This window comes from Coregonus clupeaformis, chromosome 6 (genome assembly GCF_020615455.1).
Source record: "Coregonus clupeaformis isolate EN_2021a chromosome 6, ASM2061545v1, whole genome shotgun sequence".
Classification (NCBI taxonomy): Eukaryota; Metazoa; Chordata; class Actinopteri; order Salmoniformes; family Salmonidae; genus Coregonus; species Coregonus clupeaformis.
The window spans coordinates 113,788-127,558 of record NC_059197.1 but is presented as its reverse complement, the minus strand read 5'-3'; positions in this window follow the sequence as shown (position 1 = coordinate 127,558).

The following is a 13,771-nucleotide window of genomic DNA, read 5'->3' as shown; positions in this document are numbered from 1 at the left end:
AAAAGAACATCACCATTGATTATGTAATTTTTTTCACCAGTCTGATTAACTGGCTGGTCCTGTACACTCTGTTCTGGGGTTTCTGAGGGAAACAGAACACTCATATGTGTTCCTGAGAGTCTTATCTTTCAGGAATGTGGTCATAATATTTTGTAGCATAAACCGTTCAAAAGTTAGAGCCACATTTCTAGGAAGAAAACAGAAACAACTCTTATTACAACCGTATTTAGCGGCTACCTGAGGTTACTCACGTAACCCCGGTTCTATGAACCAAGCATCCTTTTCTTTTCCCAGTTTCTGTAGGTTGGGAAACGCTGGCTTCTATGGTGACAAGTGGCACCAAAGCATCCAACCATTGGGTTGTGGGCTCCATGCTCTGTACACATTTGTTTTATATAAATTGTACCAATTTAACATTTGCAGCTTGGAGATGAATGGGTGAAGGAGGGGGAGAGTTGTAAAAAGAAACAAACACACTCAGACAGAGAAAAACAGAAGAGACAAACCACAACAGAGGGGGATGAGGGCGGTGGAGGGTGGAGGATGGAGGTAGGGGGAAGAGAATGTGAGATCAGGCCCAGATCTGTCGGGAAGCGGTAGCTTGGGCCGGACAAATTCACAGATGTTTTAAAGTGCTAATCTAATCTCTATGCCAGGCCTTTCCTCTCTCCCTTCCCTCCATTTTTTCTTCCTTCTCTTCGTTGTTTCTTAACTCTGGATGGGCTGAAGCCCATGTTAATGTTCCTCAAGAGCACCATGTACTGCTCAGAGGTCGCCTGCAGTTACTCATGCGCCTGTTATCGGCCCTGTTCTCAGACTTAGACACATGTGCTAATGCAATGAGGGAGATTTGCCTGAAAAAAGGAGATAAAAAATATCCCTACTCACTCAGGCAAAACACAAAGCCACCTTAAAGAAAAGTGAAGAAGAGGGGAGGGAGGGGCCCATTTCTTGTTTGGTTATGTCACCCCTGGAGACCATTCATCACATTCGATGAACTCGCATTTTTTACTCAAGCAGTCATTTTATTCAGCTTATCCATGTCTCGTTTACCCATATTCTGACTATCAAAATGTTACAGTTTTGCTCCCGGTAAAGAGCCAAGGGGATCGTATTGCCATCGCATAGTAAAATATTGGATATGTTTAAGGGCATACTTTGAATTCTGACTGTTCTTGTCTCTCCCTTCCTCCCCCTTTTCTCCTTTCCTCTCCCTTTTCTCCTTCCTTCAATCTCTTGCCAGGGAGGAAGAGTAGTCTGTGTAATACAGTAACCACATTGAAATATAGTGACAGCTCCCCCCGACTCAACGGATGTACATGTTCAGGAACCGTACTTTCCTAATGTGACTGCAAACCTCTACCCTGTGGTTTAACCTGTATCACCCCAGACACGCTACACAAGAAACAGAAGTAGTATCAGAAACGTCCACGAATAATATAAATGACGTAAGAGTCTAATAAAGTGTATAGAAGTAAGTGGGAATCTTCTATGAACCATCAATTGTACAGTACTGCAGACAGATTCAATATACAACACAATGACATCTATCATATGTAGGCATATAAAAACAAACACATCTCTGAATTAATCAAGAGGAGCAGCTGGACAGGGAAGCTTTGTTTGTTTGTTGTGTTGCTGGGCTCTGACTGTTTGGAATGTGTTTGCCACAGACCGGGGCCCCGGGGCCGGGTACTCCTGCTGTTGACCCTCAGTCCCTGGCCACGTAGCACATTGAATGTGAAAGTCATAAAATACATTCTATGATGATTCTATCCTGGCAACGACCCACAAACACCCCTCCGCCCCTCCACCCCCCCATCCCTCGCTTCTGTCCCCCCACTCCCTTTCCTCTCTGGGCTTCAGAACATCTGGAGAAGAGTGACATCCTCCAAGTAAACAGACCAACAGCTGTCCTCCACCGGCTCCTTTCTCTCTTGCTCCCTCGATGTATGTATGTCTGTCTGTCTGTCTGTCTGTCTGTCTGTCTGTCTGTCTGTCTGTGTCTCTGTCTGTCTGTGTCTCTGTCTGTCTGTGTCTCTGTCTGTCTGTGTCTCTGTCTGTCTGTGTCTCTGTCTGTCTGTGTCTCTGTCTGTCTGTGTCTCTGTCTGTCTGTGTGTCTGTCTGTCTGTCTGTGTCTCTGTCTGTCTCCCTCCCTCCTTCCGTCTCCCTCCCTCCTTCCGTCTCCCTCCCTCCTTCCGTCTCCCTCCCTCCTTCCGTCTCCCTCCCTCCTTCCGTCTCCCTCCCTCCCTCCCTATACCACCCTCTCTCCTTGGATGTGGTCCTACAAGGCAGCTCATTGATGGATGTTTTTATGTCATTGTTTGTCTTGTTTGTAGGGCCAGATCAAGTTGAAAACTGAATAGGGCAGATAGTTGAATCAGTCAGTTAGGAGAGATGAGGAGGGTGTCTCTGTGGCTCGTCTGAAGCACCTCTCTGGGAGTTAGGGTTAGAAGAGGATCAGGTCATTAAGGAGTCTGTCCCATAGAGAGACAAGGGTCTGGTCTAGACGAGTGGGGGGTTGAAGGGATGAGGGAGTGAGGAGTTTAGGGGTTGAGGTGATGACAGGATTCAAAATACTGCCTTTATTGTCAACAAGTTGCTCATTAAAGCAACACTTAAGGAAGATCACCTCCCACCTCTCAACTCTGATGATATATTTCCCCTTAACGCCCGCTTCGAGTGTTGAAAGCAAAGCAGAAGCTGGCAGAGGGGAGAGTATGGCGGGAGAGACGGAGGGAGGGAGGGGAGGGACGAATGCGATTTCCAGTTGAGCGGGGACAGCATCCGCATCGTGAGACACCTGTAAAAACATCATTTTTCATCCCGGGACTGTGGGGGACTGAGGGGAGGAGGGAACGGGAGAAATGGATGGGGAACGGGAGAATGGCGGGCCGGAGGGTGGGGACTGGAGGAGGGGGGGGGGGGGTTCATGCTTTTCTCTCACCCCTAAGTCGTTATCCAGCCTTGCATTTCCATGGCGAGGACTCTGATTCAAGACTTCGACAGGGATTCCAGGAAGAAACGGGATACAGGGATGCAAGCACGAACAGAGACCACCAGCTGGTCCTAACTCACCCCCCAAACAAACCTCCATAACCCCCATTTACACACACCATCATCCCCCCAATTCCACAAACCACCCCCAGCCCCCCATACCAATCCCAGAACCTGTGACTCCCACCCCAGCTCTCCCGGCGCTCCGGTCTGCTTCCAGGACGGGGATTGGGGTCAGCCTTACCAGCTTCATGACAGGCTGGCTTCCGGTCGGCCTGGAGATTTGACATGCCGCAGCACCTGCCTCGTTCTGCGACCCACTCACCCAGAGCTCCATGTTTTATCAATCATTCCAGAATGGGTCCATCTTTGAAGCCCATAGGCGAAACCCAAAACCCTGGCTATCTGTTTTATGTGTTCCAGACCAACCACCAACTCAGCAAACTGGATCCAGCTAGCACATAACGTTCTGAGAACCATATGTTTTTTAGAGCTTGGTGAGAGCGTGGTTATCATATGGTTACCTTGCACACAATATTTCCACAACTTTCTGGGAATTGTGCAGGATAGTTGCTTGGCTTTGGAATATTCTCAGTACATTTAAGAAACTTGACAAAAAAACGTTATTTCTTGGTATTCTAGTTCAAACATGGTTACGTTTAATTTCAATTTTGGTGGTGTTCTAGGAACATTCTCCAACTGGTTTGACATTGGGAATGTTCTCAAATAGTTCAGAGAACGTTAAGAAACAATCTTCTTCTGTGGGAATTTCAGTACTTCAGCATAAAGTTTTCTATAGGTTTCCTCATGGTTCTATTTAAAGTAATGTTCTCAGAACATTAAGAAAACGTTCCATGAAAAACACAGGAAAACATTAGTAACGTTCAAAGAACGTTCTAAAAATGTTATTTAAAACGGAGTGGCTACGGATACTGAGTTTCTCTATCCCAATTTGCCCAGGCAACAAATGTGGATATGTCTGCAAAAAATAACTTTACGTAGCTGAGTGCCCACTCCGCTGCCTACGTAGCTGCTGTGCTGAGTGCTGAGTGCTCCCCTCTGATCGCCTTTGTCTGGTCACTGGTGTATCCTACAAACTTCATGTTGTACACAAAACTGTTCTAACGATTGCATTCCATGCCTCAGTTAAGCATAAGTGCGATTTCATGCTATTGACATGTTTTACACAAAATACATAATCGACACGTTCGTACCAACTTTGCTGTCAGTATTGCAACATAAGCACGACACAAACAGGCAGTCTGGGCGATTTCATGTTCTTCTTCGCTATTGAGTTACATGCAGCTATTTATTCTTACCATAATATCAGCATATATGGCAAAACTTTAGCACCGGGTGATGCAAAACGAACTCATCCATTGTCAGACTCTTTTTACCGGTCCGGATACACACTCGGCTGCCTAGAATGTTTGGCTGCCCAGAGGAGGAACACAGCAAGATACAGACACGTGGTTTAATTAGCGATTTAATGTTATTTTTTTATCATCATTGCAAACATTGGCTAAGCTGCACAGGAGGCAGACAGACAGTCAAGTAGTGTTCCTTTTTCAGGAACTACGATATGGCAGCAACTATAAAGATTAGCCTACATCACACAAAATGTGTCCAAAGTGTAGGGACAGCGTCCTGCTTGTGCAACTGCAATATCCATTACAACAGACAGACAGAGAGGGTTGTAGCGTTCATAATATATAGGCCTATGTTTTGGAATGTTTGTTCAAATTGCTGCAGGGTTTTTATTTCAGCTGTTCAGAAATATAAGGCAGACACATATAGGCTTCATCATCATGGTTCAGAAGAGGGTGATTAAGGGCCCTGCTACACTACAGCCATCGGGCATCCGGTGTGGCCATCAGACATCAGCCGTTAAGGGAATGCTTCTTTTGAAATCAATGAAAGCTGTTGTACTGCCCGTGTTGCGCTCGCGTTGCGTCACATCCAATGGCAGCGTCCGAGCTCAAGAATAGCTAGCTAGCTAGATTGACTTCACAATGTAAAGAAAAGCAACTTGTGTAATTAGAGGATGATTTAGTACAACCACTAGCAACAATTATAATGAGTACTTGGGAAAAACTGGACCAAAGCTATTGTACTTACGCATAATCGATGAATATGGTACAGAACAGTATGGGGAAAGTATAATAAAAAGGCTCTTCTCCTCTGATCCTCTCCGGTCTCAAAACAACGCACTCTGTGTAGCAGGAAGAACATCACATTGACACGACGCTGATGGCAAAACAATGCGATGCTTATAGTGGAGCTGAAGTGTAAACAGCGAAGTGAGGGAGAGTGTGAGCAGCAGCTACGTTACAAAAACGAATGTGTGCGTAAAATAACACATGTGCAGAACATGATCCGGATCCTTAGCTTTAAGAAATAGGTTTCCGGAGGGGTGGGAGGGGGTGGACGTGGGCGAAAACTCTGTATCTGTATCCACGGCCTATTTAAAAAGGTGGGAGGGGGCGGGGCGTGGGCGAAAATTCTGTATCTGTATCCACGGCCTATTTAAAAAGTATACATTCTGTTCTCAGCATCAACAAAACTCTCTCTATCCTCTATCTTGTTAAGTGTGTTCAGGTGTGTTGGCCACGCCCACTAATTGGCTACACCTGATCTTAATGAGTGCTTGTTTCCTTTGAAATGGGGTCTGTTTGAATAAAATAAAATGAACAGCTTTGTATGCGTAAAAAAAACATGGCATGCTAGCTCCATCCTTGTGGCGCAGTGGACTAATTCCATTAATGGAAAACAGAAGATCATAGGTTTGAATCTCATTGATGCTGTGCCACAATAAAAAATTAATGTGTTTGCATGATTAATGCCTAAGCAAATTCATTTCCATATGTCCTATCTCTGCTTGGAGTTCAGAAAATTTAACCTAAGCTAGCAGTATTATTAAAATTCTGTTCTCAGAATGTTATTTAATTACCTTCAAATCACCTATCAGTTCGTTAATAAAACCTCCCAGGAAAACTTTCTAGGAACCGGAATAAAATGTTATCAGAACCTCCCTGCAACCAAAAAATTCACATTCCCAGACCAGGCTAAATTTTCACTTCTGTTCTCAGACCGTTTAAAAAACATTCAGTTTTACCGGTCAGGAAACATATGGCTTCGTTCCCAGAACCAATGGGAAACCAAAAACGTACGTTCCCACAACTTCCAAGGAACCAAATATGCTAGCTGGGGAGGCTTTGACCACAGCTGCTATGGAGGGTTTTATCTCATGACACAGAATATGTATCATATATTGTACATGTGGGGTGTTCCATGATTGAAAACCGGGTCTGATATAGTACATGGAAACCTTTGTGACCCCACTGAACTGCTGTTGTGAGTTTTATTGAAATCAGACCTGGAACACATACATCACTTTGGAGCATATACTGCTCTTACCTACATCACTGATGTTGTTATCCTACTACAGAGTTTTAAACTAATCTGAAACATATTTTGGACTATTCGAAAGATAAGTCAAGCCCAGAGATTTGGCTTGATAACGTCACCCTATTCTGTAGCCAGACTGGTTAGTCCACTGGTTCTGATGCTAAATCATGCTTTGGGTCCTAAATGTGGCAAGTCTAGGGCCGGGATTCAATCCAATTGTGGATTTGGACAATGCGCCATTTAAAGGTAATTTCAGATTGAGCCGACATATGCAGCGTTTACCGTACATGTGGTTTCGACGAACGTGGGAACATTGCCTTTAAAACATGCATTGCCGACAATGTGTGGTCGGATTGAATCTGGGCGTATGTTGGCACAGAGCAATTTCCAACATGGTAATTTGTGTGTGCTTGTGTGAATGTGTGTGGGTGTGTGTGTGCAAGCAAGTGTGTGTATGTTGGGGTGGATATGGACAGTGGGTGGGCTGTACAGTTGACACACAGTGAGTTGACAGACAGGAGTATAGGGGAACCGGCGGTAGTGGGGGTTATTTCCGTATGCCAGGGTGAATAGGGAGAAGCCTGTCAGTTAGTAGGGTACACCAGGGATGGGGCCTGCTCTGCTCTGGGCTTACCTTGGCCCTGCCTGTGTGGCTGGTTGGATTGGCAGGTTGACGGAGAGCGTGTCAAACCTGGGTTTAACTTCATTTCCATGAACTCCACACACCAACATGGAGGCACCTCTGGGCCTATCCCTAGGCCCTGTTCACATTAACATTCTACGAATGCTGTAAGACAGTACTGAATTAAAAAATATATATATTTCACCTTTATTTAACCAGGTAAGCCAGTTGAGAACAAGTTCTCATTTACAACTGCGACCTGGCCAAGATAAAGCAAAGCAGTGCGATAAAAACAACAACAACACAGAGTTACATATGGGGTAAACAAAACATAAAGTCAAAAATACAACAGAAAATATACATACAGTGTGTGCAAATGTAGCAAGTTATGGAGGTAAGGCAATAAATAGGCTATAGTGCAAAATAATTACAATTAGTATTAACACTGGAATGATAGATGTACAAGAGATGATGTGCAAATAGAGATACTGGGGTGCAAATGAGCAAAATAAATAACAATATAGGGATGAGGTAGTTGGGTGGGCTAATTTCAGATGGGCTGTGTACAGGTGCAGTGATCAGTAAGGTGCTCTGACAACTGATGCTTAAAGTTAGTGAGGGAGATAAGAGTCTCCAGCTTCAGAGATTTTTGCAATTTGTTCCAGTCATCGGCAGCAGAGAACTGGAAGGAATGGCGGCCAAAGGAGGTGTTGGCTTTGGGGATGACCAGTGAGATATACCTGCTGGAGCGCATACTACGGGTGGGTGTTGCTATGGTGACCAATGAGCTAAGATAAGGCGGGGATTTGCCTAGCAGTGATTTATAGATGGCCTGGAGCCAGTGGGTTTGGCGACGAATATGTAGTGAGGACCTGCCAACAAGAGCGTACAGGTCACAGTGGTGGGTAGTATATGGGGCTTTGGAGACAAAACGGATGGCACTGTGATAGACTACATCCAATTTGCTGAGTAGAGTGTTGGAGGCTATTTTGTAAATGACATCGCCGAAGTCAAGGATCGGTAGGATAGACAGTTTTACGAGGGCATGTTTGGCAGCATGAGTGAAGGAGGCTTTGTTGCGAAATAGGAAACCGATTCTAGATTTAACTTTGGATTGGAGATTCTTAATGTGAGTCTGGAAGGAGAGTTTACAGTCTAACCAGACACCTAGGTATTTGTAGTTGTCCACATACTCTAGGTCAGACCCGTCGAGAGTAGTGATTCTAGTCGGGTGGGCGGGTGCCAGCAGCGTTCGATTGAAGAGCATGCATTTAGTTTTACTAGTGTTTAAGAGCAGTTGGAGGCTACTGAAGGAGTGTTGTATGGCATTGAAGCTCGTTTGGTGGTTTGTTAACACAGTGTCCAATGAAGAGCCAGATGTATACAAAATGGTGTCATCTGCGTAGAGGTGGATCTGAGAGTCACCAGCAGCAAGAGCGACATCATTGATATACACAGAGAAAAGAGTCGGACCAAGAATTGAACCCTGTGGCACCCCCATAGAGACTGCCATAGGTCCAGACAACAGGCCCTCCGATTTGACACATTGAACTCTATCTGAGAAGTAGTTGGTGAACCAGGCGAGGCAGTCATTTGAGAAACCAAGGCTATTTAGAATGTTCCAATCTAACTTCCATCTGCATGTCCCACAGACTTTGAGTTCCATAACTGAAATCTGTTCGAGAGGCATAGCATTATAATCACAACTGTATTATCTGAACATTCCATACATTTGTGGCTGGAACTGCACTGGGCCTGCTGAACACGTCGCGGCTCTTGTAAAGCGGTTATCACAAACTTTTCCCTGAATTCAGCTATCTTCTGTATGCCAGAAAGAGGGCTATGCAATGTGAGAAATGTGTACTCCCCTGCCTGTCTGAGGTCCATCACAGATAAATCCAGGCACCTGGTTGGAGGTGCAGCCCCGCGGCCCTGGGGCCCTGTCTCTATGGGTCGGGTGGGTTTGGAAACCCCCAGTAGCGTGTGATTTAGGGCTGAGGGAAGGTGTTCCACAGGGTTGACTGGGTCAAGGCCACTGCTATCCAGGCTAACAGAGCCTACACACCTGACAAGATAAGCTGTCCATATCCTGTCTCCACTCCCCCAGTCCTGCTCCATCCACCTGATACCCTGTACCACAGTCATGATCCAGCATCTGGGAGAGAGGAGGGTGAGGGGTGAGGGAGGGGTTACGGGGGTGAGAGAAAATGGAAGGGGTGAGGGATGGGTTAGAGGGGAGGCAGGGGGCAAGGGAGGGGGTAAGGGGGTGAGTAGTCTTGGCTAGGGGTGAGGCGGGTGATAAGGAAATGGGCTGAGAGGGGGAGAGGGGAGGGGGAGGGGGGGATGAGGAATGGGTCAGGGGATGAGGGATGGGTTGGGTGGTGAGGGAAGATGTGTGAAGGATGGGTTGGGGGGAAGGATGGGTTAGAGGGGAGTTAGGGGTTAGGGCAAAGGGATAAGTTAGGGAGGATACAGACCCTTTATGGGGCAAAGGTTATCCTCCTGCCCATGCATGGGTGACTCATGCTGTGTGTAGTTCATGAGATGGTTTTCACTACTTATCTAAACACACATCTACATACACACACAAACACATGAATGCTCTCTCGCACGCAGACAGACAGACAGACAGACGCACGCATGCACACAAACACACACACACACACACACACACACACACACACACACACACACACACACACACACACACACACACACCAGAGGCAGTGTGCTGCTGTTGACAGCTGGTGAGAGGCGATATGTAAGAAGAATCTGGACAGCTCCCGCTGTAGCTGGCGAGCTCTGGACCACGTCCAGCCTCCGAAATCCCTAGGATGGAGAAACGCGGCTGTGGGTTTCACACTGTTCACCTCCCAATCCTTCACAAGCAGTGATCCGATCCATCTGGAGGAGAGATGGGGGGGTAGTTCCTTTCAACACACAGGAATGCGGGGTCAAGAAAGCTGTTGAGTTGATTTGACCCCTACATTCACGACGTGAGGAATGACCCGTGGCCGAGCACACTGACTGCTGTAAACTCAGAGGCGCAGTAGCTCTCTGCGTAACATCTGGGGATCAGAAACACATGTGGGCTGCATCATAGGCCGGGAGTGAATTGATAAGGTGGTGCAGTGGTTTTGCCAGTAAGAGATGTGGATCTTTAAAATCCAGAAAAACGCATGTCAAAAATGTTATAAATTTATTAGCATTTTAATGAGGGAAATAAGTATTTGACCACTCTGCAAAACATGACTTAGCACTTGGTGGCAAAACCCTTGTTGGCAATCACAGAGGTCAGACGTTTCTTGTAGTTGGCCACCAGGTTTGCACACATCTCAGGAGGGATTTTGTCCCACTCCTCTTTGCAGATCTTCTCCAAGTCATTAAGGTTTCGAGGCTGACGTTTGGCAACTTGAACCTTCAGCTCCCTCCACAGATGTTCTATGGGATTAAGGTCAGGAGACTGGCTAGGCCAATCCAGGACCTTAATGTGTTTCTTCTTGAGTGACTCCTTTGTTGCCTTGGCCGTGTGGGTCATTGTCATGCTGGAATACCCATTCACGACCCATTTTCAATGCCCTGGCTGAGGGAAGGAGGTTCTCACCAAAGATTTGACGGTACATGGCCCCGTCCATCGTCCCTTTGATGCGGTGAAGTTGTCCTGTCCCCTTAGCAGAAAAACACCCCCAAAGCACAATGTTTCCACCTCCATGTTTGACGGTGGGGATGGTGTTCTTGGGGTCATAGGCAGCATTCCTCCTCCTTCAAACACAGCGAGTTGAGTTGATGCCAAAGAGCTCGATTTTGGTCTCATCTGACCACAACACCTTCACCCAGTTCTACTCTGAATCATTCAGATGTTCATTGGTAAACTTCAGATGGCCTTGTATATGTGCTTTCTTGAGCAGGGGGACCTTGCGGGCGCTGCAGGATTTCAGTCCTTCACGGCATAGTGTGTTACCAATTGTTTTCTTGGTGACTATGGTCCCAGCTGCCTTGAGATCATTGACAAGATCCTCCCGTGTAGTTCTGGGCTGATTCCTCACCATTCTCATGATCATTGCAACTCCACAAGGTGAGATCTTGCATGGATCCCCAGGCCGAGGGAGATTGACAGTTCTTTTGTGTTTCATCCATTTGCAAATAATCACACCAACTGTTGTCACCTTCTCACCAAGCTGCTTGGCGATGGTCTTGTAGCCCATTCCAGTCTTGTGTAGGTCTATAATCTTGTCCCTGACATCCTTGGAGAGCTCTTTGGTCTTGGCCATGGTGGAAAGTTTGGAATCTGATTGATTGATTGCTTCTGTGGACAGGTGTATTTTATACAGGTAACAAACTGAGATTAGGAGCACTCCCTTTAAGAGTGTGCTCCTAATCTCAGCTCGTTACCTGTATAAAAGACACCTGGGAGCCAGAAATCTTTCTGATTGAGAGGGGGTCAAATACTTATTTCCCTCATTAAAATGCAAATCAATTTATAAAATTTTTGACATGTGTTTTTCTGGATTTTTTTGTTGTTATTCTGTCTCTCACTGTAGGTACTCTAGGCCTACAGCCAAATCTGATTTGTTCTGGGTTCACCAAGGGAGCACTGGCTTCCTTCCTCCTTCCTGATCATGAATAATGTAAGCTCATTTGTCAATCTATGAGGCAATTTGTGATTGAAAGAGAGTCTGACCAATGGGAGGATTTGACAGTCCCCCTCTGCTCTCCCCTTGTCCTTGTGCATACTCAGAGCAATATGTCCTCAGAACACTAGCAGAGGAGGAACAAGGAAATGTGGTTGATTTTAAAAACACAATCATGTGACAGAGGTGCTGCTTGGTCTCTGTTTATTACAGGCATCACGCCATCTTCAGACAATGTCAAACATTTTACAGACTGTTGTTTAAATGGTTCCATTTAAATAGAGGGAAAAGCAAATCACTGGAAAGATACTCAAAATACTCAACTCATAACAGGAGAACACCTGCAAAGCCCCTCAAAAGGCACTGGAAATCAACAGCTTTAACATTAACCGTTCTTTTTTTAAACATGCACACTGCTAGCAAACACATCTGTGGTGATGATGACATTGTGTTCTTGTTACATGATTCTGTAGAATGCAATACATAGAGCCTTGATATGTGCTATTTCTTGAGCTTATGACTACACCATTATGACACACTGTGTTTGCATGTGTAGTACACCAAAAGCCACCATAACTTGCTGTACCAAAGCTACTATAAGGACTGCAGGCTCCAGTTTTAGATGTATTTCGGTACTGTAAATGTGGCTTTGTAGAGAGCAGATATCTTAAATATTTTCAAGGTTAAATACACCATATGTGGTTGCTATTTAAATATATAATGTGACTTTTAAGTTAGATTTACCATTTAATGGAATTACTTTGATGACAACAGTTTTCTGAATTTTCTTCATCTCTGCAAAGGAAATATTTAAATAATAATGATAGTAGTACATTCAAACAATAGCATAATAATTCCTCCATATTATTGTTGTGGTTTTAAATATCTCATGACGGCAAGCTTGGTGCGGACAATTTGTCTGTCTGTCTGTCTGTCTGTCTGTCTGAGAAATCCACATCTATCAGTCTATGAGGAGTGTCCATCAACGTCTCGCTTGATGATAGATCAGTAGCTGTCCATTGGCCCAGATATGTTAGCTGAGTTAGTTTGAGGACGGTGTCACAGATTGCAAAGGTTATATGTTTCATCCTCCTCATATGGGCCACATGACAGCTTACTCTGTACTATAAGTCACTCTTTATAATACAGTTGAAGTCAGAAGTTTACATACACCTTAGTACATATTCCCTGTTTTAGGTCAGTTAGGATCACCACTTTATTTTAAGAATGTGAAATGTCAGAATAATAGTATAGAGAATTATTTATTTCAGCTTTTATTTCTTTCATCACATTCCAAGTGGGTCAGAAGTTTACATACACTAAATTAGTATGTGGTAGCATTGCCTTTAAATTGTTTAACTTGGGTCAAACGTTTCGGGTAGCCTTCCACAAGCTTCCCACAATAAGTTGGGTGAATTTTGGCCCATTCCTCCTGACAGAGCTGGTGTAACTGAGTCAGGTTTGTAGGCCTCCTTGCTCGCACACGCTTTTTCAGTTCTGCCCACAAATGTTCTATAGGATTGAGGTCAGGGCTTTGTGATGGCCACTCCAATATCTTGACTTTGTTGTCCTTAAGCCATTTTGCCACAACTTTGGAAGTATGCTTGGGGTCATTGTCCATTTAAAATCAAATCACATTTTATTTGTCACATACACGTGTTTAGCAGATGTTATAGCGGGTGTAGCAAAATGCTTGGAAGACCATTTGCGAACAAGCTTTAACTTCCTGACTGAGTCTTCAATATATCCACATAATTTTCCTTCCTCATGATGCCATCTATTTTCTGAAGTGCACCAGTCCCTCCTGCAGCAAAGCACCCCTACAGCATGATACTTCCACCCCTGTGCTTCACGGGGATGGTGTTCTTCGGCTTGCAAGCCGCCCAATTTTTCCTCCAAACATAACGATGGTCATTATGGCCAAACAGTTCTATTTTTGTTTAATCAGACCAGAGGACATTTCTCCAAAAAGTATGATCTTTGTCCCTATGTGCAGTTGCAAACCGTAGTCTGGCTTTTTTATGGCGGTTTTGGAGCAGTGGCTTCTTCCTTGCTGAGCGGCCTTTCAGGTTATGTCGATATAGGACTCATTTTACTGTGGATCTTCACAAGG